The 26,245-nt window shown below is 46.9% G+C and overlaps 1 protein-coding gene across 16 annotated transcripts in view; it reads left to right on the top strand.

The window, feature by feature from the left end:
* phldb1b (pleckstrin homology-like domain, family B, member 1b) overlaps positions 1–26,245 on the top strand; it is a 356,171-nt gene that overhangs the window by 17,937 nt on the left and 311,989 nt on the right. The window contains exon 1 of one of the 16 annotated variants that reach the window (XM_038779268.1): positions 11,360–11,475. The exons of the other annotated variants lie outside the window; for them this stretch is intronic. The gene's annotated coding sequence lies outside the window, so the exon portion shown is untranslated. Of the gene's footprint in view, positions 1–11,359; positions 11,476–26,245 lie in introns of those variants that run through there. 16 annotated transcript variants of the gene reach the window in all.

Here is a 26,245-nt window from a genome sequence, read left to right as displayed (position 1 = left end):
CTGGCTTGTGCCTCAGTGGGAGACTGAATCTCATTGGACATTCACCCTCGTTCACGTGAGTTTGCCGAACTCGAGGTACAAACCTCGATTGACCATTGTGGAAGTAAGGAAAGAGCAGGAATCCTCTCCTAGTCATGGGGAATAAGTTGTTTCTCTCTCGGAAGATTGGAAAGAATAACAAGCCAGTTTTTGTGCACTTTAAGGTAGTTCATTTTTTAATCTCTAAATTATTGTTTGTTATTTTTAATCACTGTGATATTTAGCATTTTATCTTCTATTTGTTTTTTATTTTATGAATATTTTTAATTCATGATAATGAAAAGTAGAAAGTTAAACATCACAGAAAAGGACACTGACCTGTTGCTGGTTGGAGAATCTTTAATCAGATTCAGTGATTTCTTTTTGATTTCTTTTTTGATTTTTGATTTTTATTTCTATAAAAAAAATTTTTCAAGAGTAAACTATTCATTTTTCCAATTAAGGGGCAATTTAGCATGTTCAATCCACCTAGCTTGCACATATTTTGGGTTGTGGGGGCGAAACCCACGCAAACACGGGGAGAATGTGCAAACTCCACACGGGCAGTGACCCAGAGCCGGGATCAAACCTGGGACCTCGGCGCCGTGAGGCTGCAGTGCTAACCACTGCGCCACCGTGCTGCCCTTTGATTTTTGATTTATTATTGTCACATGTATTAGTATACAGTGAAAAGTATTGTTTCTTGCATGCTGTACAAACAATGCATACCGTACATAGGGAAGGAAGGAGAGACTGCAGAATATAATGTTACAGTTATAGCAAAGTGTCAAGAAAAGAGCAAGGTGTAGAGAAACTCCGAAGCATTGAAACCAACGTACAAAATGCTGGAAATACTCCACAGGTCTGGCAGCCTCTGTGGAGAGGCCTAAACTTCCACCGAGTCGATTGCCAATCCGCTCCTACTTTCTTACCTTTCAGTTATTCTGATCCTGTCTCGCCTGACCTTCCGATTCAGGCAAGGCAAAGCTGCATCGGGGAGAAGGAGCCCACGAGCGCCCATAAAACAGGTGGTTTAAAGGCCCAGCCAGGTTTAAAGGTTTCTGACAAGCCAGGGAGGTGGTAGGTGTGTGGGGTAAGTGGGTAGGGCTTTGGGCAGGGGGGTTTCGGATGGGCCTTGGAAGGGTTTGGGGGGGGGGATGGATCGGGAACTGGCAGACAGTGGGGTGGGAGTTGGGAGTCGGGTCTGGCGGGGGTGGGGGAGTCCCATGGGCGGGGGAAATAGTCAGGGGGTTGAAGGGAGTTCCTTGGGGGGGGGGGAAGTCCAGTGAGGGTAGGGATTACCCGGTGTGTGTGCGTGTTGGGGGGTGGGGTAGCTGGAGCTGAGCCGTGGGGGTGGCAGAGGTCCCTTCTTAAAGGTCTTGGTGGAGTCCCAACAGGAGGAGGGGTCAGTGAGCGTTTGTAGTTACCCACAAGTGGTTTTAATTTTTTGAACTTTCTGAAACCTTTTCAGAACCATCTGAAGTTTGCGATTTAAATCACAATTTCACATGGTTACCAACGCAGGGCAATTGCTCAAAAGGATTTTACACTGCAAATCTTACCTGGGAACATCCCGTGGGGAGGTGTCACCAGGGTATCTTTGAGGTACCCCTCAGTTACGTTGCCTTGGAGATCAGAGGTTTTAGGCCTAAGGCCTTATTTCGGAAACACTGACTTGTCTTTTCAGGAGTCCAATGCGTTGTTGTGAAACGTGACAGTGTCGGCTTTGTACGGAGCTGGGCTTTGTCCCATATTGAATGGGAAGTGATGTGGAGCAGCATTTTACACGTGTTTTGTAATATTTCCAAGTTTGCTGCTGACACAACACCGGGTGGGAATGTGAGTTGCGAGGAGGATGCAAAGCTGCTTCAGGGGGACTTAGACAGACTGGGAGAGTGGACAAGAACATGACCGACGGAATACCATGTGGAAAATTTAAGGTATCCATTTTGATAGGAGAAAGAGAAATGCAGAGTATTTCTTAAATAGTGAGCGGTTGAGAAGTGTGGATGTCCAGAGGGACCTGGTTGTCCTGGTCCAGAAGTCTCTGAAAGCTGACTGACAGGTGCAGCAAGCAATTTAGATGGAAAATGGGATGTTGGCTTTTAATGTGAGAGTATTTGTGTACAGGAGTAAAGACGTTGTTCTGCAATTGTGTGGAGCATTGGAGAGGCCGTGCTTGGAGTATTGTGGGGAGTTTTGGCCTCCTTACCTATATACTGGTTATAGAGGGAGGGGGGATTCGAGCAACCAAACTCGCTATGTCCATTGCGGCGTGATCCAGATAACAATATTTAAAGGCGCATTTAAATATCACAACTCCCCATTCTCCCGGTGTCCGTGAGTGAACGGCTGCACCTGCATGGCCTTGACCAGGTGTCGATTTGTACTGGTTTCCATAAGCGTGTGCTCGGCGTGATGGCAACGTGAGGGGTCTTGGTAGACAATAGAGCCCTCTGGGTGGTCAGGGTAGTACTCTGACATTCCCCCTGGCACCCTGGCAGTGTAATCGGGGCATCCAGGCAGTACCGTCCGGATATTTATCGCAGAATAAGAGCCGGGTCATTTGGGTCTGAGATGAGGAGGAATGTCTTAACTCAGAGGGCGGTGAATCTTTGGAATTCTCTACCCCAGGGGACTGTGGAGGCTCAGTCACTGAGCATGTTCAAGACAGAGATTGAGAGATTTCGGGATGTTAAAGATATCAAGGGATAGTACTGGAAAATGACATTGACGTAGATCAGCCATGATCTAGTGGAACAGAAAAACAGGTGTGAAGGGCAGAATAGCCTACTCCTGCTCCTAGCCCCTCCGTTCCCTTGAATGTACAAGCATTTCCTTGTTAACTTCTCCTGTGCAGCTTAGGGTGGCAGGAGAACAGGGCTAAACCCACAGATAGTTCAGTACAAAATCCCCATTCCACTTAATGTGACTTGATGTGAGGTTGGTGGCGAGGGAAGCATTATGAATGGTTTTGTCCTGGTTTGTGGTGTTAAGAACTGATATGCCGAGCATATTGTTTATGTTACTGAACTAGTAACCCCCGGGGGGCTGGACAGATGATCTGGCAACGTGAGTACAAATCCCACCTGGCAGCTGGGAAATTTAAATTCAGTTAATTAAATAAATCTGGAATAGCGACCGTGAAACTACTGGATCGTTATAAAAAACCATCTGGTTCACTAATGCCTTTAAGGAGGGAAATCTGCCAATTGACTCAGTCTGGTTTACATGTGACTCCAGTCCCATGGCAATGTGTCCTCTGGAATGTCAGAGTAAGAAACTCAGCTCAATTTAGGAGGAGGACATCCCACTATCAACTTCCCACGGGCAATAAATGCAGGTACACTCATCCTGTGAATAAATTAATAAAAGGCATCCCGCTTCCTCTCTCGGGCTGGACCTGTGTGCGGATGAGGAAAAGATATTGAAAGAACGAAAAATTATAAAATGCCATGTGTGATTTTTCAACTTGTGAACATAGAGATCCAACCCACCCACTTGATGATTTTATTGACAAGTTTAGAAGTGCTGACATATGTACAGGTGGTTAGCACTGCTACCTCACATTGCCAGGGACCCGGGTACAATTCCGACCTCGGGTCACTGTCTGTGCGGAGTCTGCATGTTCTCCCTGGGTCTGTGTGGGTTTCCTCCGGGTGCTCCGGCATCCTCCCACAGTCCAAAGCGGGTTAGGTGGATTGGCCATGCTAAATTATCCCTTTGTGTCCAAAGGTTGGGTGGGGTTACCGGGTAGGTGGGGGATTGGGACTGGGTAGTGTTCTCTTTGAAGGGTCGGTGCAGATTCGATGGGCCAAATAGCCTCCTTCCGCATTGTAGGGATCCTCTGAGTGAGGTGTGACCCAGTTCGACAGAGACTCTGGTCATCAGATTAGATTTGCTCGTTGGATTGTGTCTGTGTTTGATACAAAGTGCCCATCCAAATAGTTACAGGTCCCCAAATAGGATCCTGTGGGATATGGGCAGAAAGAATTTTTTCTTTTTTTTTAAATTTAGAGTACCCATTTATCTTTTTCCAATTAAGAGCTCCCACAAGTCCCCAAAGACGTACTTGTTAGGTGATTTGGACATTCCGAATTCTCCCTCTGTGTACCCGTACAGGCGCCGGAATGTGGCGACGAGGGGCTTTCCACAGTAACTTCATTGCAGTGTTAATGTAAGCCTACTTGTGACAATAATAAAGATTATTATTATTATTATTAATTTAGTGTGGCCAATCCACCTAATCTGCACATCTTTTGGGTCGTGGGGATGAGACCCACGCAAACACGGGGAGAATGTGCAAACTCCATACGGACAGTGACCCAGAGCCGGGATCGAACCTGGGACCTCGGCGCCGTGCGGCAGCAATGTTAACCACTGTGCCACCGTGCTGCCCCTTCCTTGAGCCACTGTCGCTGTTTCATTGTCACTCGATAACTTGTGTGTTTTCCACAGCAGTTATTTGGGTCAGGGACTGGTGGGCAATTTTAACATCTCATTTACTGTCTTCTAGGATTCTCATTCCAACTCTGTCTCCCTTTATCTCTCTCTCTCTTATCTCTCACAGTTTCTCATTCATATACCCTCTTTCAGCCAATTGGTTGAAGTACATATCCATTTATTTTTTATTTGTCTGCCCCCTTTCTCATTCCATCTGTTTATCTTCCTGCCCATCCTCTTTCTCTCTCTCTCTAACTCCATCTGTGTATTTGCTTTTCTCTTTCTATCTTTTCATCTTTCTCTCTCTTTCTCTTCATTTGTCTGTTTCTCTCATTCTCTCTCTCCGTGAGTTTATCTGTTTCTCGCTCTTCTTCCCTCTTCAGGTTCTCATTCGCTTGCTTCCCCTCTCTCCTCAGAGAATCAAGAGTGGGGGAAAAAAAGAGTTATGCATTCTACTTATTGTTAGCTTCACTCACATTCAACAGTAAATCTACCAAGAAATATAAATATAATTTAATAGCACGGAAATCCAAAAGGTTTAGCATTGGGCTCAGGTCAGGTGGGCGCTCCTGCAACCAGGATGTCTGATATCCTGTGGCTGCGGATTGAGTTTATTCACACCCTCTGATGTTACTTTGTGATAATAAGTGGTTGTCCTTTACAGCCGGCAGTGCCAGACAGGCAGGAAGCGTGTGGAGAATATTTCTTCAATCGGGGGCTAAATTTAGCCAGGACTACTTCATACCCACAGGAAGTTGGGAAGGTTGTCATGTAACTAACTACAACTTCATATTACAGACACTTTATCCTCTGACCACAGTGGAAACTATTTATTAGAAACCCTGTCAATTGACGATACATAGAACAGTACAGCACAGAACAGGCCCTTCGGCCCTCGATGTTGTGCCGAGCAATGATCGCCCTACTCAAACCCATGTATCTACCCTATACCCGTAACCCAACAACCCCCCCCCCCCCCTTAACCTTACTTTTTAGGACACTACGGGCAATTTAACATGGCCAATCCACCTAACCCGCACATCTTTGGACTGTGGGAGGAAACCGGAGCACCCGGAGGAAACCCACGCACACACGGGGAGGACGTGCAGACTCCGCACGGGCAGTGACCCAGCCGGGAATCGAACCTGGGACCCTGGAGCTGTGAAGCATTTATGCTAACCACCATGCTACCGTGCTGCCCGTTTGGGTTTGGCGGGTTTGGGTTTGGCGGAGGACGTTCCTAATCAGCTGATGGACAGAGAGACCGATCAACGGGTTAGGTCAAGAGTAGTTGCAAAGGAATCAAAATGATTGCTCTGTCCAATTACAGAGAGAAAGACAGCCAAGAACGAATATTGGAAACAAAGGCCCAGCAACGTGTTGTCCTGGCAACCGGAGAAATTGGGGGTAAAAACGGAAGAGGAAGAAGGAAAATTGGATGTGTGAATAACGAATCTCTGAAGAAATTAAATGAAAATCGCTTATTGTCAGGAGTAGGCTTCAAATGAAGTTACTGTGAAAAGCCCCTAGTCGCCACATTCCGGCGCCTGTTCGGGGAGGATGTTACGGGAATCGAACCGTGCTGCTGGCCTGCTTGGTCTGCTTTCAAAGCCAGCAATTTAGCCCTGTGCTAAACAGCCCCAGAATATCAGGGAAGAAGCAAGGTGGTGTCAAAAGCCTCTCTAAGGTGATAACAAACAAATGTAACGACCAGAGAGAGAGAAGAATTGAAGCAATAGGCAACAGCTCTGCTCCATTATCGCACCGGCTACCACTGTTTTGTTCCACTTTCACCTCTCTCATCGTAGCCTGAGCCTGTCTTATCTACCTTTCCCAAGCAAGAGCCCAAGTTTCCAACTTCCATTTCCTCCATCCTTTTCTTTCTCATCTACTTGTTGCCCCTTCATCCACAATAACACACAAAGAGCAGCTTCCACATTTTATCCTGACATCGCATAGTTCCACCTACCCACTAGCACATCTCCCGACGCTCCCATTCTCTCTGTGATAGGCCCATCCAACATCCAGTCTTGGGAATGTTATCCCATGCCAATTCCGTGCTGATGCTAGCCACCAATTGCCCGGCTAATGATGATAAAAGTCAGATTAATGGGGTGTGTTCAATGACTCAATGAGGAATTCAATACTTGTTTATTGCTGTAGAGATAATGTCAATTACTTGTAATTATTGACATTTTTTTCACAATTGCAAGGTGACTTGTAGTCTGAATGGCCAGTATTTCATACAATCTACAGTGCAGAAGAAGAGAATTCAGCCGATCGGGTCTGTACTGGCCCTTGGAAAGAGCACCCTATTTAAGCCCACACCTCCACCCTGTCCCAGTAACCTAGTAACCCCACCCAACCTTTTTTAGACACTAAGGGGCAATTGATCATGGCCAATCCACCTAACCTGCACATCTTTGGACTGTGGGAGGAAACCGGAGCACCCGGAGGAAACCCACGCAGACACGGGGAGAACGTGCAAACACCAGACAGACAGTAACCAGAGGCCGGAATTGAACCTGAGCCCCTGGAGCTGTGAGGTGGCAGTGCTAACCACTGTGCCACCGTGCTGCCCATTTCTGTCACCACAGACATTGAATTATGGCGGGCTGTTTGACTGATGGAGGAATCACCAGTTTGAGCTTTTCCCGACAAGCCTCTGAGGGGTCTGTAGGTGTTGCCCGTCCCGGACTGATAACACTTCAAAATCAAAGATTCTAGGTGCAGTCAAGGGGGCTTGAGTAGGTAAGCCATCCAGTGCAGTACTGAGGGTGTGCTGCACCGTCTGAGGTGCCACCTTCCACATAAGACATTAAACCGAGGCCCATCTGCTCCCACAGGGATAAAAAGCAGGTGAGTTCTCCCCAGATTCCCGCTCAACCTTTATCCTTCAACCACCAACATTAAAACAGATTATCCAGTCTATTATCATATTGTTGTTTGTGGGAGCTTGCTGTGTAAAAACTAGCCTCTGCGTTTCCCTCATTACAACACTGGCTGCACCTCGACAATCGTTCATTGGCTGAGACGCACCTTGAAAGGAAATTTTGTATCTCCCCTGATCTTTCTTTGCCAGGTTACTGCGATCAGCTGTAACAGTGCGCCCGAACTGGCCTATTGTTCGCTTCGAGACAATTTGATGCCCACTGCATATTATTTTCTCCCACGATATCCAACAGGTATCACACCCCAGTGCTTAGCCACTCTAAAGACCTTTTGACGTCAAAATTGTTCATGGTCCATGATTAATAGCTGGAATTACTGCTGGAATGTTAATGAGCAGGTGCTCACATGTTGAGTGGCTCTGACTGCTTGTAATTATCTTGACCATGTATCACTTAACTTGCAGCTAGAACAAGGCCCCTATATCCTGGCTCATTTCCACATCAAACTGGCAAAGTTCTGGAGAAACCAATTTTCTGCCCCCTCTTGGGGATCACATTATTTCTTCAAGACATAACCTACAGAAATCTCCCAGTTTTGGCACACTCACACTACAGGGCAGTTCATGCCCCAGCAATATCTCACTATGTTTTTTGCCAGATAAATAGCAGAAAACATTAAGCAGCAGAGGAATGGGGTTATGATTATAGATCTGCCATGAACTCAATGAATGATGGAAAAGGCTCAAAGGGCTCAATGGCCTCCATCTGGTCATGAGAATGGGGAGAGGCCATTCAGCCCCTCAAACCTGCTCCACCACTCAATGGGAGAGGCCATCCAATGGAGATCTGTATGACTCTATACCTTCCTCGAACCAGGGTCCCGGGTTTGATTCATGGCTTGAATCATCTCTGTGCGGCGTCTGCACGTTCTCCCCGTGTCTGTGTGGGTTTCCTCCGGGTGCTCCGGTTTCCTCCCATAAGTCCCGAAAGACGTGCTTGTTTGGTGAATTCTCCCTCTGTGTGCCAGAACAGGCGCCGGAATGAGGGGATTTTCACAATAACTTAATTGCAGTGTTAATGTAAGCCCACTTGTGACAATAACAATTATTATGATTGTGCCTTAGATAGCAAAAATCTATCAAACTCTGTGTTAAAATTAACAATTGATCCAACATTAATTGCTATTTGTGGAAGCGAGTTCCAAACTTCCACCACCCTCTGTGTGTGGAAATGTTTCCGCATTTCACTCTGAAAGCTCTGGCTCTAAGTTTTCTGCTCGCTGGCCCTCGGCTTCCTAAACCAATGGAAATCTTTTCTCCCTATTTGTTCCGTCTGCTTCCCTTGATACCTTGACAACCTTGACATAGTTACCTCAAAGCCATCCAAATTCCAGTCAGTACAAGCTTAGTTTATGTAGCATCGCCTCGTAATTCAATCATTGGAATTCACGGGTATTAATCTGGTAAAACTACGGGGCTCTCCCTCTGAAACCAATATCTCCTTCCTGACCAGCAGACAGGAGTCAAGATAAAGGTCAATGCCCGGCCTCTGCTCAACCAACCCCCCAACTAGGGATTCTGGGAGTCATTGAATGTGGCCTCCCTGGGCTAAAGAGGGCGAAGGGAAACAAAGTGGGCACAGCTGGATGGCATGGGGCTCAGGGGATGTCTGAACCAAGCTCCATTGTGCTGCCCAATCTCTCCCATGTTGACGGGCTGGCCAGCTGTGAAGGCAACTTTGGGAATCTAGCCCACTTGGATCAGATGCTGAGTGACTCAAGGGACCATTGAGATCTCGTCTGGCATGGATCAATATCCCCTGGGGAGGACAGAGCCATTTAAAACTGCCATCAGTCGAAGAAGGAGATTTAATCAACGTGCTAAAAAGACAGAGGAGTTTTGATAGGGAGGGAAAGTGGGAGGGGACAAATTAGCCAATAAATCAGAGGTGTTCTGAGCATAAAGTGTTTTCGCAGTGATCTGGAATAACACGCTGGCTGAATTGAAACAAATCCAATAATAATTTTCAACAGGGAATTCAGTAAATTGTTGAAAGGATGATTTTACTGGGCTATGGGGGAAAGTGCAGACCAGTTGGACAGCTTTCTCAAAGGGCTGGCACAAACATGATGGGCTGAATGGCCTTTATCCGCGCTGTAAGGTTTTAATGATTCCACCAAACTTTGTCGAGTACTTTAATATATTCTGAAAGGTGATGATCCAGGGCCACTTCATTAATTTCTGATCCCCCCCCTCCATGCATTGCTACTTCCTGGGAACTTTCCCAGAGTTGGGTCTGATTTTGGATGTGTTCAGTGCAGCTCTTCTGTGTTACCCAGCAAGGGAGCCTCTATGTCAGTGATGGGCAGCCCAGGCTGGTGAGTGGGCCGCAAGAGTGTCCCTTCTTCATCTCAATGGGCCCCAAGATTGAAATTGGGCTTGTTCACTGACCATGACCCCCACGAATGAGATTAAATACATTTAATACACACCAAATATTTCATAATGAGTTGTAGGAAATGCTTAATCATTCATGTATTAATAGAACGGTCATCAACTTCAAAGGATAAAAACAAAACTAATATTTATACTTTCGACACAGGGAGCGCACGGCTCTCACAGTCAATGTTGTGAGCAATCCGCACTCTCCTAACGTCACTCACCCTCGCTTTATGTACGAAGCACCTCAGTCAAGCCGATAGGGCCAATACCGACGTGGATGGAAATCAGCAGAATGTGGCGACCCTGCGCCTGAGCAAAGGTTAACAAAATGTTTCATGGTCTGCACTCTGAACCCAGATAGGCCACAGGATGCCTACAGCTGATGTATGTGGGGGCAAACTTCAGATATTTCCTGTGTGTATGTTTGCATGTGTGCACGTCGGCATTGGTGTGTGTGTGTGTGTGTGTACATGTGTGAGTGTCGGTGTGTGAGCTGGTGGGTGCACTTTTTAATTTTACAATTAAGGGGCAATTTAGCGTGGCCAATCCACCTCCCCTGCGCATCTTTCGGGTTGTGGGGGTGAGACCCACGCAGACACGGGGAGAATGTGCAAACTCCACACGGACAGTGACCCGGGGCTGGGATCGAACCCGGATCCTCGGCGCCGTGAGGGCAGCAGTGGGCTGTGCATGTTTGTGTGCGCTTGTGTATGTATGAGTGGGTGCATGCGTGGGTTTGTGTACGTGTGTGTGCCGTGATGTTATAAAAATTGTGACTTCAACAGGGTTTGTTTTAGTATTTGTAATATAAAAGATAGTAAAATTATTTTTCCATATTCACTTTATAAAACAACCTGCCCAGTTTGTGACCCACACCACTTCCAGCCTTGTTCTCACACACTGTCACTGCCTGTGGCTGATACACTGTCAATTTTCCCAGTTAGAGGAAAGCGGATTAATCTGAATTTAAGAAATTGATCTGCAAACTGAAAGTATTGCAGGGGATTATATCATTGTGCAACTCTGATTTTTTTTGACGGAAAACCTTTGAGAAACGCGGCTTTAAAAAAAATATTTTAAAAGTTGTGGAATGAGGTTAATCTGTGACCTTCTTGCTAGTTTGTAACTGCTTGGGTGTCGTGTTGAAATGAGCTTGGGAATTAAAGGCAAACGGGAATGTGTTAGGCCTCTTTGCAGCCAGGTTGGGAGTGAGGCTGTGTGGGGGTTTTCATGGGCACTGTTGACATTTAATGCTTACATTTCTTCATTCTGGCATTTCAAACTGAAAGCCTTTCTCCCATCAATGAACAAGTGTCCTGTTTGCAAACCCTTTCCGCGGGAATAAAGGCAGCCTTGTTGTTTGACAGGGGTGGGGAGCAGGGTCACACTGCCTTAGGCAGGGCTAGTTCGACAGACACCCCTCAGTCTGAAACTCCTATCACTGCCAATTCCTCCCTCTCTCTCACTGTTCCTTGTACCCTCACACTTGCGCTCTCTTACCTTGTCCTGATTTTTGTGGAGGCTACCAGGAGTTTGGTCGCACTATAAGGAGCTGCAGAAAAGGTTCACTTTGACTGGGACTTTTGAATGAGGGTTGATCAATGAATATATGAGAATAACACCCTTGGATATCTTAACATCGGAGCAATAACTTACCAAAGAGCGTCAGAAGAGGGTGAAAGGTACATTTTTCCTCTACTGTCTGAATTTTCAGAATATTCATTGGTAAACTATTTATTCATCAAACATTTCTAATCTTCTGGGACAGAATTCTTTCTGGGGAATGTCGCACCTCTTTGAATCATTATGGAGGTAATTTGGTCGATTAAGGCTGCATCCAGATCTTTATCAAATCCCATTTCCCTGCCTCCTTCCCATTTTCTTTTCCGTTTCTAAAGCTTAAGTGTCTATCCGGCCTTTTAAAAAAAATATTACAGACTGTCTCTCAGTTAAGACCTGTAGTAAAGCATTAATTACACTGGGGTGAGCGAGTGTGGGTGTGAGGAATTGTGGTATCTGTGTGTGAGTGTGATGTGTATGTACCTGAGAGAGAGAATGTGTGAGAGGGAACGGGATGCAATGTATGTGCAGGAAAGCAGGTTGAGGTAGTTGTGTGTGTGTGTGTGTGGAGGGTAAGAGTATGTTACAGTGTGTGTGTTTGGGTGTGTGTCTGTGTAACTGTGTTTGAGTAAGTGTGTGTTTGAGTAAGTGTGTGTTTAAGTAAGCGTGTGTGTGTGTAACTGTGTTAGAGTAAGTGCGAGTTTGAGTAAGGGTGTGTAACTGTTTTAGAGTAAGTGTGTGTTTAAATAAGCGTGTGGGTGTGTGTAACTGTGCTAGAGTAAGTGTATGTGTGTGGGAGTTGTGTTCAAGAATGTGTTCATGACGAATATTTGAGTTAGTGTCTGGTGAGAGTGTGAGGTGGGAGGGGGTGTGGGAGGTAGGAGCACGACCTGATGGTTAATGTGTAAGTGAGAGAATGAGTGTGCGTGTGTAGAGGTGAAGGGTGCGAGGCGATGGTGAATGTTTGAATAGTGTGCATGTGTTTGAGTAGAATGTGTGTGCATGAGTGTGTGAGTGTTTCTGTGTGTGAGTGAGTGGGTGAATGAGTGTGTGTGAGTGTATGTGTGTATGTGCAGGGGAGGGGAATGAGTGAATGTGTGAGGGTGTGTGAATGTATGTGAGTGTTTCGGTGTTTATGTGTGTATGTGGGAGTGAATATGTGTGTGTAGGGGAGGGGTGCAAGGTGATGGTGAACGAGGTGTGTGTGTGTTTCTGTGTGTGCGAGTGTGTGTGGGTGTGTGAGCGAGTGTGTGTGTGTAGGGGAGGGGCGTGAAGTGATGATGAATGAATGAGTGTGAGTGTGTGTGTGAGCGAGTGTGTGTGAGCGAGTGTGTGTGTGTGTAGGGGAGGGGCGTGAGGTGATGATGAGTGAGTGTGTGTGAGCGAGTGTGAGTGTGTGTGAGCAAATGTGAGTGTGTGTGTGAGCGAGTGTGTGTGTGTAGGGGAGGGGCGTGAGGTGATGATGAATGAATGTGTGTGAGCGAGTGTGAGTGTGTGTGTGAGCAAGTGTGAGTGTGTGTGTGAGCGAGTGTGAGTGTGTGTGAGCGAGTGTGTGTGTGTAGGGGAGGGGCGCGAGGTGATGATGAATGAATGAGTGTGTGTGAGCGAGTGTGAGTGTGTGTGAGCGAGTGTGAGTGTGTGTGAGCGAGTGTGAGTGTGTGTGAGTGAGTGTGTGTGTGTGTGTAGGGGAGGGGCGCGAGGTTATGATGAATGAATGTGTGTGTGTGAGCGAGTATGAGTGTGTGTGAGCGAGTGTGAGTGTGTGTGTGAGCGAGTGTGAGTGTGTGTGAGCGAGTGTGAGTGTGTGTGAGCGAGTGTGTGTGTAGGGGAGGGGTGCGAGGTGATGATGAATGAATGAGTGTGAGTGTGTGCGAGCGAGTGTGTGTGAGCGAGTGTGAGTGTGTAGGGGAGGGGTGCGACGTGATGATGAATGAATGAGTGTGAGTGTGTGTGTGTGTTTTCTTTTAATTTATTTATGGGATGTGGGTGTTACTGGCGGAGTCAGCATTTGTTGCCCATCCCTGAGAGTAGTTAAGAGTCAACCACATTGCTGTGGTCTGGAGTCACATGTAGGCCAGACCGGGTAAGAACAGCAGATTTCTTTCCCTAAGTGAACTAGATTGATTTTTGCAACAATCAACAATGGCTTCATTGTTGTCATTAGACATTTAATTCCAGATTCTAATTAAAAAAAAAAAAATTTAGAGTACCTAATTATTATTTTTTCCACTTAAGGGGCAATTTAGCATGGCCAATCCACCTACCCTGCACATTTTCTGGGTTGTGGGTTGTGAAACCCACGCAGACACGGGGAGAATGTACAAACTCCACACGGACAGTGACCCGAGGCCGGGATCGAACCCAGGTCCTTGGTGCCATGAGGCAGCAGTGCTAACCACTGCGCCACTGTGCCAGGGCTAATAAACTTCAACAAGTTCTCTGGCTCCCCCATCCCTGATTCCAGGCCTCTGAAATAGGAAATGTCGGCATCCTCCATTGTGTCCAAACTGAAAAGCTACTTTTGAAATGCAGCCACGGCAATGACTGCCGTGGCGAACACGAACATGGGCACACTTCCAATGATTCCCCCACCACCACCACCACCCACAATCCCAAACATCAATTGGCCAGGAAAACTGTCCCTGACCTGACTGACAGCTCGCCACCACCAAAATACCAATAAACGTCTTCTTCCCACTGGGGGGTGGAGTTGAGACCCGGATTCACACCCGCCTCCCGATTCCTGCGCCCACCATGAAAACCCGCCTCCTGCAATCCCAAACCAGCCCCAAACTTTTATTTATTCTTTCACATGATGTGGGCATCGCTGGCTATGCGAGCATTTACTGCCCACCCTCAATCTGCTCTGAGAAGGCGGTGATGAGCTTCCTACTTGAACCTCTGCGGTCCACGTGGTGTAGGTACACCCACAGTGCTGTTAGGAAGGAAGTTCCAGGAATTGGGCCCAGCGACAGCAAAGGAACAATTTCCTAGTCAGGATGATGTGTGGTTTGCAGAGGAACGTCCAGGTGGCGGTATTCCCAGGTATCTGCTGCCCTTGTCCTTCTAGATTGCAGTGGTCACGAGTTTGGGAGCTGCTGCCTAAGGAGCCTTGGTGAGGTTCTGCTGTCCTGTATATGGTACACACGGCTTCTACTGTGCATTGTGGTGGAGGGAGCGAATGCTTTTGAATGGGGCGCATTCAAGCAGGCTGCTTTGTCCTGGATGGTAACACGCCCCTTGAATGTTGTTGGAGCTCATCCAGGTAAGTGGGGAGTATGCCATGACGTGCCTTGTAGATGATGGAGCGGCTTTGAAGTGTAACAAAATTCCCTGCCTCCGACCTGCTCTTGTAGCTACAGTATTTATAGGGCTGGTCCAGTTCAGTTTCTGGTCAATGGTATTGATTATTGATAGTGGGAGATTCAGGTACAGTAATCTCATTGAATGGCAAGGGGCGATGGTTCCATTCTCTCATGTTGGAGATGGTCATTGCCTGGCACTTATGTAGTGCCAATGTTTCCCTTGTTAATCCAATATCCAGGTCTTGGTGCAAATGTTCAAGGACTGTTTCAGTGACTGCTTCATACTGACTACAATTACTTTCTGACAGGAGGCCATTTAATCAGATGCCTAGTGCTAGCCTCTAACTGATAGTTCCTCTAATCCATTCGTTACTGAGGCAGATGTCAGTGCCTGGCTACTGCCCATTAATGGAACAGAGGCTGTGGTCTGAACCTGCTGGGTTAGAGTGGCTCCTTCACACTTAGGCTGACATATTCAACACTGGTGCAAGTCTTTCCCTTTCTGTGACGTCCTGTTTAAATATCCACAGAGATTTGAAGACTGTCACTTCCGTTGGTCAACTATTATTTTTATAGTGGTTAGCACAACCGCCTCACGGCGCTGAGGTCCCAGGTTCGATCCCGGCTCTGGGTCACTGTCCGTGTGGAGTTTGCACATTCTCCCCGTGTCTGCGTGGGTTTCGCCCTCACAACCCAAAAATGTGCAGAGTAGGTGGATTGGCCATGCTAAATTGCCCCTTAATTGGAAAAAATAATTGGGTAATCTAAATTTATTAAAAAAAACAACTATTAGTTTTATGTTTTTTCAGGAGATCTGGTGATTTTCTATAGTGACAATCAGAGTGATGGTATTCATATTTTTGCTATTTGGTTTGAGCTGTGCGTAACAATCGACTCTGTCACGGTTCTAATGTGGCTTAATTAGGTCATCAAGTGCAGTTTGTTAAAGCACAGGCCTATATTTGTATGGGTGATAAAGTTCAAACTTTGTTTCAAGCAGCTAGTGATCTCACATCCGTTCAAGTAAGTACTTATTGTGTCTCGTGCTGGTTTGACTTCCTTTTTGTGATATTGTTTGTGTTACAATCTCTTGATCAGAGACTGGTGAATAATGGTGCCTGAGTGTTTTGTTAGCTATATTTCCAGATGTTGCTCTAAGGTCAGGTCAGATTGTTTTCAAAAGATTGCCAGAGGTACAGCAACTTAGACTTCTGTAGTACCTTTACAGAATTAAATGCCCCAAGACGCTTCGCAGGAGCTTTATAAAGTCAACTATGACACCGCCATATGAAGAGATATTAGGTCAGATGACAAAAACTTGGTCAAAGAGGGAGTTTTGAAGGAGTGTCTGCAAGGAGGAGAAGGGAAAGGTGTAGGGAGGACATTCTTGAGATTGGATGTCCCCATGACATTCAATGGCACCGCCATCATTGAACATCCCACCATCAACAACTTGGAGGGGTTATCATTGGCCAGAAAATGAATTGGATCAGCCATATAATTAAAAACAGAAATGCTAGAAAATCTCAGCAGGCCTGATAGCATCTGTGAAGAGAGAACGGAGCTAATATTTCGAGTCTGGATGACTCTTTGTCAAAGCCACATAAATACTATGGCTACCAGAGCAGGCTAGAGGTTGGGAATCCTGCAGTGAGTAACTCACCTCCTGAATCCCCCAAGCCTTTTGATTTGATTTGATTTGACTTATTATTGTCACATGTATTAGTATACAGCGAAAAGTATTGTTTCTTGAATGCTGTACAAACAATGCATAGTGTACATAGAGAAGGAAGGAGAGACTGCAGAATATAATGTTACAGTTATAGCAAGGTGTAGAGAAAAGATCAACTTAATACGAGGTAAGCACAGTAAGAAGTCTTACAACACCAGGTTAAAGTCCAACATGTAAGACTTCTTACTGTGCTCACCCCAGTCCAACGCTAGCATCTCCACATCATAATACGAGGTAGGTCCATTCAAAAGTCTGATGGCAGTAGGGAAGAAGTTGGTACGTGACCTCAAACTTTGATATCTTTTTCCTGATGGAAGGAGGTGGAAGAGAGTATGTCCGGGGTGCATGGGGTCCTTAATTATGCTGACTGCCTTTCCGAGGCAGTGGGAATTATAGATAGAGTCAATGGATGGGAGGCTGGTTTGCGTGATGAACAGGGCACCATTCACAACCTTTTGTAGTTTCCTGCAGTCTTGGGCAGAGCAGGCTCCATATCAAGCTGTAATACAACCAGAAAGAATGCTTTCTATGGTGCATCTATCGAAGTTGGTGAGGGTCGTAGCTGACATGCCACATTTCCTTAGTCTTCTGAGAAAGTAGAGTCGTTGGTGGGTTTTCTTAACTATAGTGTCGGCATGGGGGGACCAGGACAGGCTGTTGGTGATCTGTACACCTAAAAACTTGAAGTTCTCGACCCTTTCTACTTCATTCCCATTGATGTAGACAGGGGCATGTTCCCCACTACACTTCCTGAAGTCGATGACAATCTCCTTCATTTTGTAGACATTGAGGGAGAGATTATTGTCGTTGCACCAGTTCACCAGATTCTCTATCTCATTCCTGTACTCTGTCTCGTCATTGTTTGAAATCTGACCCACTACGGTGGTGTCATCAGCAAATTTGAAAATCGAGTTGGAGGGGAATTTGGCCACACAGTCATAGGTGTATAAGGAGTATAGTAGGGGGCTGAGGACACAGCCTTGTGGGGCACCGGTGTTGAGGATGATTGTGGAGGAGGTGTTGTTGCCTATCTTTACTGATTGTGGCCGGTGGGTTAGAAAGTTCAGGATCCAGTCGCAGAGGGAGGAGCCGAGGCCAAGGCCACGGAGTTTGGAGATGCGTTTCGTAGGAATGAAGGTGTTGAAGGCTGAGCTGCAGTCGATAAATAGGAGTCTGACATAGGTGTCTTTGTTATCTAGATGTTCCAGGGTAGATGCAGGGCCATGGACATGGCTTCTGCTGTGGACCTGTTGCAGCGGTAGGTGAACTGTAGTGGATCAAGGCAACCGGGAGGCTGGAGTTGATTTGTGCGATGACTAACCTTTCGAAGAAGCACTTCATGATGATGGATGTCAAAGCCACTAGACGATAGTCATTAAGGCACGCTGCTTGACGTTTTTTGGGTACAGGGATGATGGTTGTCTTCTTGAAGCAGATAGGGACCTCAGATTGTTGTAAAGAAAGGTTGAAGATGTCTGCGAATACCTCCGCCAGCTGACCGCGCAAGACCTGAGTGCCCGTCCGGGTATCCCAGCCGGGCCAGTGGCTTTCCGTGGGTTGACCTTCGAGAAGACTGCTCTGGCGTCTGCAGTGGTGATCTCAGATACAAATTCATCCGCAGCTTCTGGGGTGGAGGGCTCGCAGGCATAGAATGCATTGAGCTCATCAGGGAGGGGTACGTTGGAGCCGGTGATTTTACATGCCTTCATCTTGTAGCCAGTTATGTCTTGCAGACCTTGCCATAGACAGCGGGGATCCGTGTGGCTAGCCTGGGACTCGAGCTTGGTCCGGTTCTGTCTTTGGGTATCTTTGATGGATTTCTTTAGATCATATCTGGCTTTCTTGAAGAGGTCTGGATCGCCTGACTTGAACACCTCAGACCCAGACGTCAGCAAGCCGTGGATATCCTGTTCATCCAGGGTTCCGGTTGGGAAACACGCGGATTTTCTTCTTTGGCACACAGTCTTCTACACACTTACTAATGAAGTCAGTTACTGTAGTGGCATACTCGTTCAGAGGTTTTAAATACTGACCAGTCCACTGACTCTAAGCAGTCCCGTAGGAGATCACCCGATTCCTCAGACCAACGGCACAACTTTCTTTGACGGATTCTCCCGCTTCAGTTTTTGTTTATAAGCCGGGAGCTGGAGCACGGCCTTGTGGTCAGATTTGCCAAAGTGTGGGCGGGCGATAGAGCGGTCCACCATCTACAAGGTACAAGTCAAGGGTCCGATGGAATATCCACGACTTGCCAGGATGAGTGCGGCTCCAACAATACTAAGGAAGCTCAACACATCCAGGACAAAGCAGCCCACTGAATTGGCATCCCTTCCTCAAACATTCACTCCCTCCACCACCGGCGCACAGTGGTTACCAATTGTGGAGATGTTACAATCAAGGATGCTCGAGAGGCCACACTTAGAGGAGTGCAGAGATTTTGGAGGATTTTGAGGCTGGAGGACACTACAGAGAGAGGCAATGGAGGGATTTGAAAACAAGGATAAGAATTTTAAATCAAGATGCTGTTAGCCAATGTAGATCAGTGAACACTGTGGGTAATAGGGAAACAGGACTTGCTGACAGTAGGCAGCACGGTGGCGCAGTGGGTTAGCCCTGCTGCCTCACGGCGCCGAGGTCCCAGGTTCAATCCCGGCTCTGGGTCACTGTCCGTGTGGAGTTTGCACATTCTCTCCGTGTTTGCGTGGGTTTCACTCCCACAACCCAAAGATGTGCAGGGTAGGTGGATTGGCCACGCTAAATGGCCCCTTAATTGGAAAAAAATGAATTGGGTACTCTAAATAAAATAAAAAATAATTTTAAAAAAAGGACTTGCTGACAGTTCAGACCGGCAGCAGACTTTTGGATAGAATATGGAGGATAGAATGTGGGAGAGCAGCCAGGAAAGCTTTGGAATAATCGAGTCTGGAGGTAACAAAGACTCTGCCTACTGTCTAAAGACAGAAGTCTCGAGACCCGATGAGTCTCTACTGAAAACCATAACAGACTGAAGGAAAAGGTATCACCCAACTGGAGGCTTAGACTGAAGGAAGAATCTACTGCTCAATGTCCATCTGAAACAGGGACTTTTATTCTTTTGCTTCTAGTATTTTTTTACACCCTTCTTTTCCCTCTGTGTTTGTTTGTCTTGTGTGTGTGTAGAGGGTGGGGTGAGTTAAAAAGGGAGGTTAGTAATTAGATAATAATTAACCAGTTGTATTTGTTGTCTATTTAATTATAGTTACTGTAAATAATAGAAAGTCAATTGTGTTTAAATTTACTAACCTGGTGTGTGACTAATTATCGAAGTCCAAAGACTTTGGGCATTTTTTGACATTAAAAGTTAATTTCAACTGTGTTGCGACTGCAGGTCATGTGGGGCTGGAATTGACCAATCACTGGACCAGGCTGTTGAAACACTTTTCAAGAATGTATCCAAATCCCTGTTGTACGTTTTTCTGACCATTTCAGTGTGCCTGTTCCAGAATCTCAAAAATCGTATCAATCCCATTTGCGCCATTTAATTGGCAGCTTTGTCTAGGTGACAATTGCAACTCAATAATATCTTCCAATCAAAGCGATTGCTCCAATGCTTGTTTGCCCAGATGTTTGGCACATGGGTGAGTGGATGGAGGGTGCGGGCCCGGTGAAGCTCGGCAGATCTTGCCTGAGTTCGTCAGACCTCAAATTGAGTCATTAGCTGGCAAGCTAACCTCATGCCTAAAACTATGAAAATACTTCATTCTTAACTCTTCCAAGCTACTTTCCGTCAGTGATGTCATTGGTACACAAGGTACTCCACAACCACATTCCTCTGCCTGAGAAAACCCGAGAGAAACTGGTTCCGTATCCCACAAGGAGCAATCCCTCCGTCACCATATCCTTCTTGAGCACAGACCTGGGCTCAATCACCAATTTGCATCGATATCAGCCAGGCATCAATGCTACGTCATTCATGACCTTAAGCGTATGCAGATGGAAAGCCAGTTTGCTTGTCTCTCTAGGTTGCCGTGCCTGGTTATCCAGGACGAGGGCAGAATACGATGCCCGATCCTACAGACAGAGACAACTGAGTCTCATCATCCGGCTTCGATGTTGGCAATTTGGGCACAGTACCCGAGGGGTGGCTGCACTCAATGGGGCCAGCTTCAAGAAAAGTTGGGGGGGGGGGAAAGTGGAGGCGGACAAATGAGACAGAGTTGCTGAATATCTGGGAAGGCGTCCAGGCCAGCTGTTGATTTACACTTGGCTCTTCCTAACAGAGGAATTCTCTGTAGTGGCTGCTTTCCATTGGGCCTTTGTGTTCAAGTGGCTACTTTCCAGTAGGAGGCTGTTGTGTCATTTTAACTACTTGTATGACATTAGTATGGTTTATTTGAAAGGGGAATTTATTAAAAATACTTAATGGAATAAGGGGAGGTCATGAGCTGGGACTTACTGCACAGGGACAGACCATGCAGAGGAAACAATCTCTTTAAGATGTGTTGCTTTATGACAATCTTGACAATGACATTGGGGCGGCACGGTGGCATAGTGGTTGGCACTGCTGCCTCACAGCGCCAGGGACCCGGTTTCAATTCCGGTCTTAGCTGTGTGTGTGGGGAATTTGCACTTTTCCCCCGTGTCTGCGTGGGTTTCCTCCGGATGCTCCGGTTTCCTCCCACAGTCCGAAGATGTGCAGGTTAGGTAGATTGGCCGTGATACAATTGCCTGTTGGAGCCCAAAGATGTGCAGGTTAGGTAGATTGGCCATGATACAATTGCCTGTTGGAGCCCAAAGGTGTGCAGGTTAGGTGGGGTTGCGGGGATAGGGCAAGGGCGTGGACCTAGTTAGGTCATTGCAGACTCGATGGGCAGAATTGCCTCCTTCTGCACTTTCAGGATTCTATGATCTTACCACACAGTGCAACAAGCAGGCTGTGCACAGCAAAGGGGAATTTAGAGGGAACACTGTTTAAGGTCATGGACACGACACAGGAGGAGACATCAATCCACCAAGCCAGCTCTCTGTGAGGCTCACCAGTCAATCCCCCCCCCCCCCCCCCCCCCCCCCCCCCCAGTCTATCCCTGTGGACCAGCAGGTTTATTTCCTTTCAGTGCCCATCCGATTTCCTTTTAAAATCATTGATCGTCTCCGCTTCCACCACCCTCGTGGGCAGCAGGTTGCAGGTCAGCTTGAAGGGAAAAGGGCAGGGGCAGTGAGAGGAACGGTTTTGCTCTTTATAGGGCTGGCACTAGCATGGTGGTGGGAACCAGCTCCCACTGTGCCGTCTGATTCTATGACCTAGCCAATGGATTTGTAAGAGGGTGGAGAGGTGTGAAGCTAAGGTGAGTAGATGGAGTTGAAATCCAGATCAGTCCTGGGAACTGAAGCCCTGAATGGCCTCCGATGGACCCCATCTTAATTCTGTCCAGTTGGATGCATTTTGAACGGTTAAAATTAAACATTTTAATAAAGAACAATAAAAATTCAGTGAGGTTGTATCATTGAATTTATTCAAGGCAGAGTTAGATATATGTTTGATAAACAAGGGAGGAGGACAAAGTGAAGTTGAGAAAAGACCAGATCAGCCATGACCTTATTGAATGGTGGGATAGACTAGAAGGGCTGAATGACCTTACTCCAACTCCAACTCCTGCTCCAGCTTCTAAGTCCTATGTTCCTCTAATCAGGTCCAAATACATTTTTATCTTGGGTCTTGAAGTATTATTTAGATCGTTACTCACAAACATTAAAACTGATAACTCCATTTGTTAGCACTGCTGCCTCATGGCGCTGAGGACCCGGGTTCGAATCCCGCCCCCGGGTCACTGTCCGTGTGGAGTTTGCACATTCTCCCCTTGTTTGCGTGGGCCTTGCCCCCACAACCCAAAAAGCCGTGCAGGTTAGGTGGGTTGGCCAGGCTAAATTGCCCCTTAGTGCCCAAAGGTCAGGTGGGGTTACGAGGATAGGATGGGGGAGTGGGCCTAGGTGAGTGCTCTTTCGGAGGGTCAGTACAGACTCAAAGGTCCAAAGGGCCTCCGTCTGCAGTGGGGATTCGATGGATTCTACGGGTAGATGCCTTCAGGAGGTTCGTGGTGGAAGCCTCGAACAGGAAACGCAGAAATCTCAAAGCTTCAAGAGGGCTTATTACAGGCCAGCTGTTACATTGGATCAATAGTTCAAAGGTCTGCCCGATGGATCTTCTTAACATGATTACATTTACTGACATCCTCGTGCGCACATAGCTGAACCCTTTGCTCTGAAGGTTTTATTAAGATGGTCAGAATGAAGTGGGAACATGTCAGATAAATTTCACTGAGTCACATCATGGCCACAGCAACAACTTGCATTTATAGAGCAATGATAACGATACCAAGGACCTTTTTAGGATCATGTATATTCAAACAGAATTAAATTGGCAGCAAAATCATGGTTTATCAGAGCAGGTTTCCAAGAGCACTTTAAACAAGGAGAGAGAGGGGCTCAGGTTTGGGGAATAGATTCCAGAGCTCTCAGCCCAGGGCAGCACGGTAGCACAAGTGGATAGCAATGTGGCTTCACAGCGCCAGCATCCCAGGTTTGATTCCCCGCTGGGTCACTGTCTGTGCGGAGTCTGCACGTTCTCCCCGTGTCTGCGTGGGTTTCCTCCGGGTGCTCTGGTTTCCTCCCACAGTCCAAAGACGTGCAGGTTAGGTGGATTGGCCATGCTAAATTGCCCTTAGAGTCCAAAAAGGGTAGGAGGGGTTATTGGGTTACGGGGATAGGGTGGAAGTGAGGGCTTAAGTGGTTTGGTGCAGACTCGACGGGCTGAATGGCCTCCTTCTGCACTGTATGTTCTATTCAGGAGCCGGTGGTGCAGACGCCAATGGTGAAGTGGTTAAAGTCAAGGCCATCATTGGAGGAGCGCCAAGATCCTGGAGAGTTGTAGGAGATTTTGGAGGAGGTGAATCAAACGTTATGGGAGAGTGCACAAGGGGGAGGCATGGTCAGGAGAGTAAATAGTTAAATCTGGAGGTAAAGGTTGGAAGATCCCAGCAGAGTTTATTTCTGTACACACCATCCTCCTGCTCCATCTCCACTTACAGCTCTGAGGAGAAACAAGACAAAAGTTGGATTAAAAACGCCAAATTGTTGGGTGTTGGGGCGGGGAGGGGAGGCCTTGGGGCGTTGGTCAACCATAACTCAGGAGCCACTGTTTGCAATAGTTGACATTCCAACTATGACAAGAAACATACTGCAACCCTGATCTCAAAGCAAGCTTAATCTCACTTGAAGACTCAGCAATTATTCCCATCAGGTAATGGTAACAATTTGCACAAGTTACAGTGAAATGCTTAAAGGATCTGAGTGAAGACATTTTAATAGTTCTGAGCATACTGGGATAACATTTAATATTTATATATTATAACAACACTTATAATTGGACTGTTCACAGTCCCTGGCTGGGATCAAAGGAGTTAAGAGATTGCATTTCCAGCTCTGTTGCGTTTCTTTCCAACTCTTTGTCCACCCCCAGTCTCCTTTTCCTGTCTCCTCTGAAAACTCACTCCAACCCAGCAGAGAGAGCGAGAGAGAGAGAGAGAGAGAGGGAGAATGATCCACTTCTGGCTCCTGTCAAGACACACAATATAAAATTCGAAGCTGTTCTGCTGCGATGTGCACAACAGAACAAACTCCCTCAGTGCAAGATATAATCGGGCGATGAGAGATATGGCAGCCCCCGGCCTGCAGGTGTGGCAGTGAGAAGCTGGGAGGTGAAATCCTCGGTCTAAAGGAGGCGACACCGAGATGCAGTGACTGTTTGGTCATCCTGCTCAACGTCAATTGGGTTGTTTTATGCAGTTGGAAAGCTTTTGAAACATTTCAACACGGCCATCGACTCACTCTGTGTGTGTGTGTGTGACGACCTGCTGGATCTTTAGCTGATACCAGACTCTGATAGACGGTGGAGGTATGAGGTCTTGGTTCTGTTTAGTCGGCAGCAGGAAGCAAGTGACCTGCCAGGATTGTGAGGATTGATGGAACCTTCCCGCACCCCCTCCCACCCAAGCAGTGAGTGTGATGGGTGCACGAGATGGAGAACAGAAAATACACTCGAGCAGATTTCCCTCTGAAAATGATCACCACCTTACTGCCCAACACCAGTGTACAAGTTATTACCAAAGTAAGTGAACCAGTTTGAAACAAAATTGATCTGAAAACAATTCGAAATATTTCAAATGTGTGTGTTTTAGAACAGATGTTCTCCTCTGCCATGGGGAACTGGATAAACTTGATGGGAATGAAATATACAGATTAGGGAATGGAATGAATTGGATAACTCAATCAAAGGGCTAGCATTAGGAAGATGGGGTTGAATGGCCCCATTTTCTGCTGTATCATTTTATGATATTTGAGTATTCCTTTTTTTAAAAACTTAAACTACCCAATTATTTTTTCCAATTAAGGGGCAACTTAGCGTGATCAAGTCACCTATCCAGCACATCTTTGGGTTGTGGGGGTGAGACCCACGCAGTCACGGGGAAACTCCACACAGACAGTGACCCGGGGCCGGGACCGAACCCGGGTTCTCGGCGCCATAGGCAGCAGTGCTAACCACTGTGCCAGCGTGCCGCCCTATATTTGAGTATTCCTAAACAAAAGAGGGAGGTTACCTTTGCTGGGAGGAGGCTGGGAGAGGATTTCTGTGTTGGGGAACAATGGGAGTAGGTATATAGAATGCTGAAATTGGAATTAATTATCGTGCTCTTATTTCTCGCTTGTGGTAGCTTCAAAAAGGGTTTGGAGTCCTGTAACATCCCGTGCCTTTGTTACCTCCAATCTCGACCATTTGATTTCTCTCCATCCTCCACCCTCCATTCTCAACTCTTACCTGTATCCTAACTCGCATCGAGTCACGTTATTGCTGCATCGCTGCCCATCACTCAGATATTTTACTCCGTCAAATGCATTATTTTAAATACAGTTATTGAGTTGTACTTGAGACAATTTGAAAATGGATTATGGTTGGTTTATGAGATTGTTATAATTAATTGTATAGTCACTATTGTGATGTGTAGACACTGTTGTAACATAGCAGCCAATTGGTGCACAGCAAGATCCCACAAATGGCGATGAGATAGAAATCAGATCATCTGTTTTTAGGGATGTTGATTGAGGGATAATATTGACCAGGACACTGGGGAGATCTCCCTTTCTCTGCTTCAAAATATTACCATTGGATATTGGACATCCAGCTGTGAGGGAAGATGGGACCTCGATTTAATGTCTCATCTGATAGTGCACCACTCCCTCAGTACTGACGCTCTGACAGTGCACCACTCCCTCAGTACTGACGCTCTGACAGTGCAGCACTCCCTCTGTACTGACGCTCTGACAGAGCAGCACTCCCTCAGTACTGACCCTCTGACAGTGCAGTACTCCCTCAGTACTGACCCTCTGACAGTGCAGCACTCCCTCAGTACTTACCCTCTGACAGTGCGGCACTCCCTCAGTACTGACCCTCTGACAGTGCGCACTCCCTCAGTACTGACCCTCTGACAGTGCGGCATTCCCTCAGTACTGACCCTCTGACAGTGCGGCACTCCCTCAGTACTGACCCTCTGACAGTGCGGCACTCCCTCAGTACTGACCCTCTGACAGTGCGGCACTCCCTCAGTACTGACCCTCTGACAGTGCGGCACTCCCTCAGTACTGACCCTCTGACAGTGCAGCACTCCCTCAGTACTGACCCTCTGACAGTGCAGCACTCCCTCAGTACTGACCCTCTGACAGTGCGGCACTCCCTCAGTACTGACCCTCTGACAGTGCAGCACTCCCTCAATACTGACCCTCTGACAGTGCGGCACTCCCTCAGTACTGACCCTCTGACAGTGC

Source organism: Scyliorhinus canicula, chromosome 19 (assembly GCF_902713615.1).
Source record: "Scyliorhinus canicula chromosome 19, sScyCan1.1, whole genome shotgun sequence".
In the NCBI taxonomy this organism is placed as follows: domain Eukaryota; kingdom Metazoa; phylum Chordata; class Chondrichthyes; order Carcharhiniformes; family Scyliorhinidae; genus Scyliorhinus; species Scyliorhinus canicula.
This window is presented reverse-complemented; position numbering and strand designations above follow the sequence as displayed.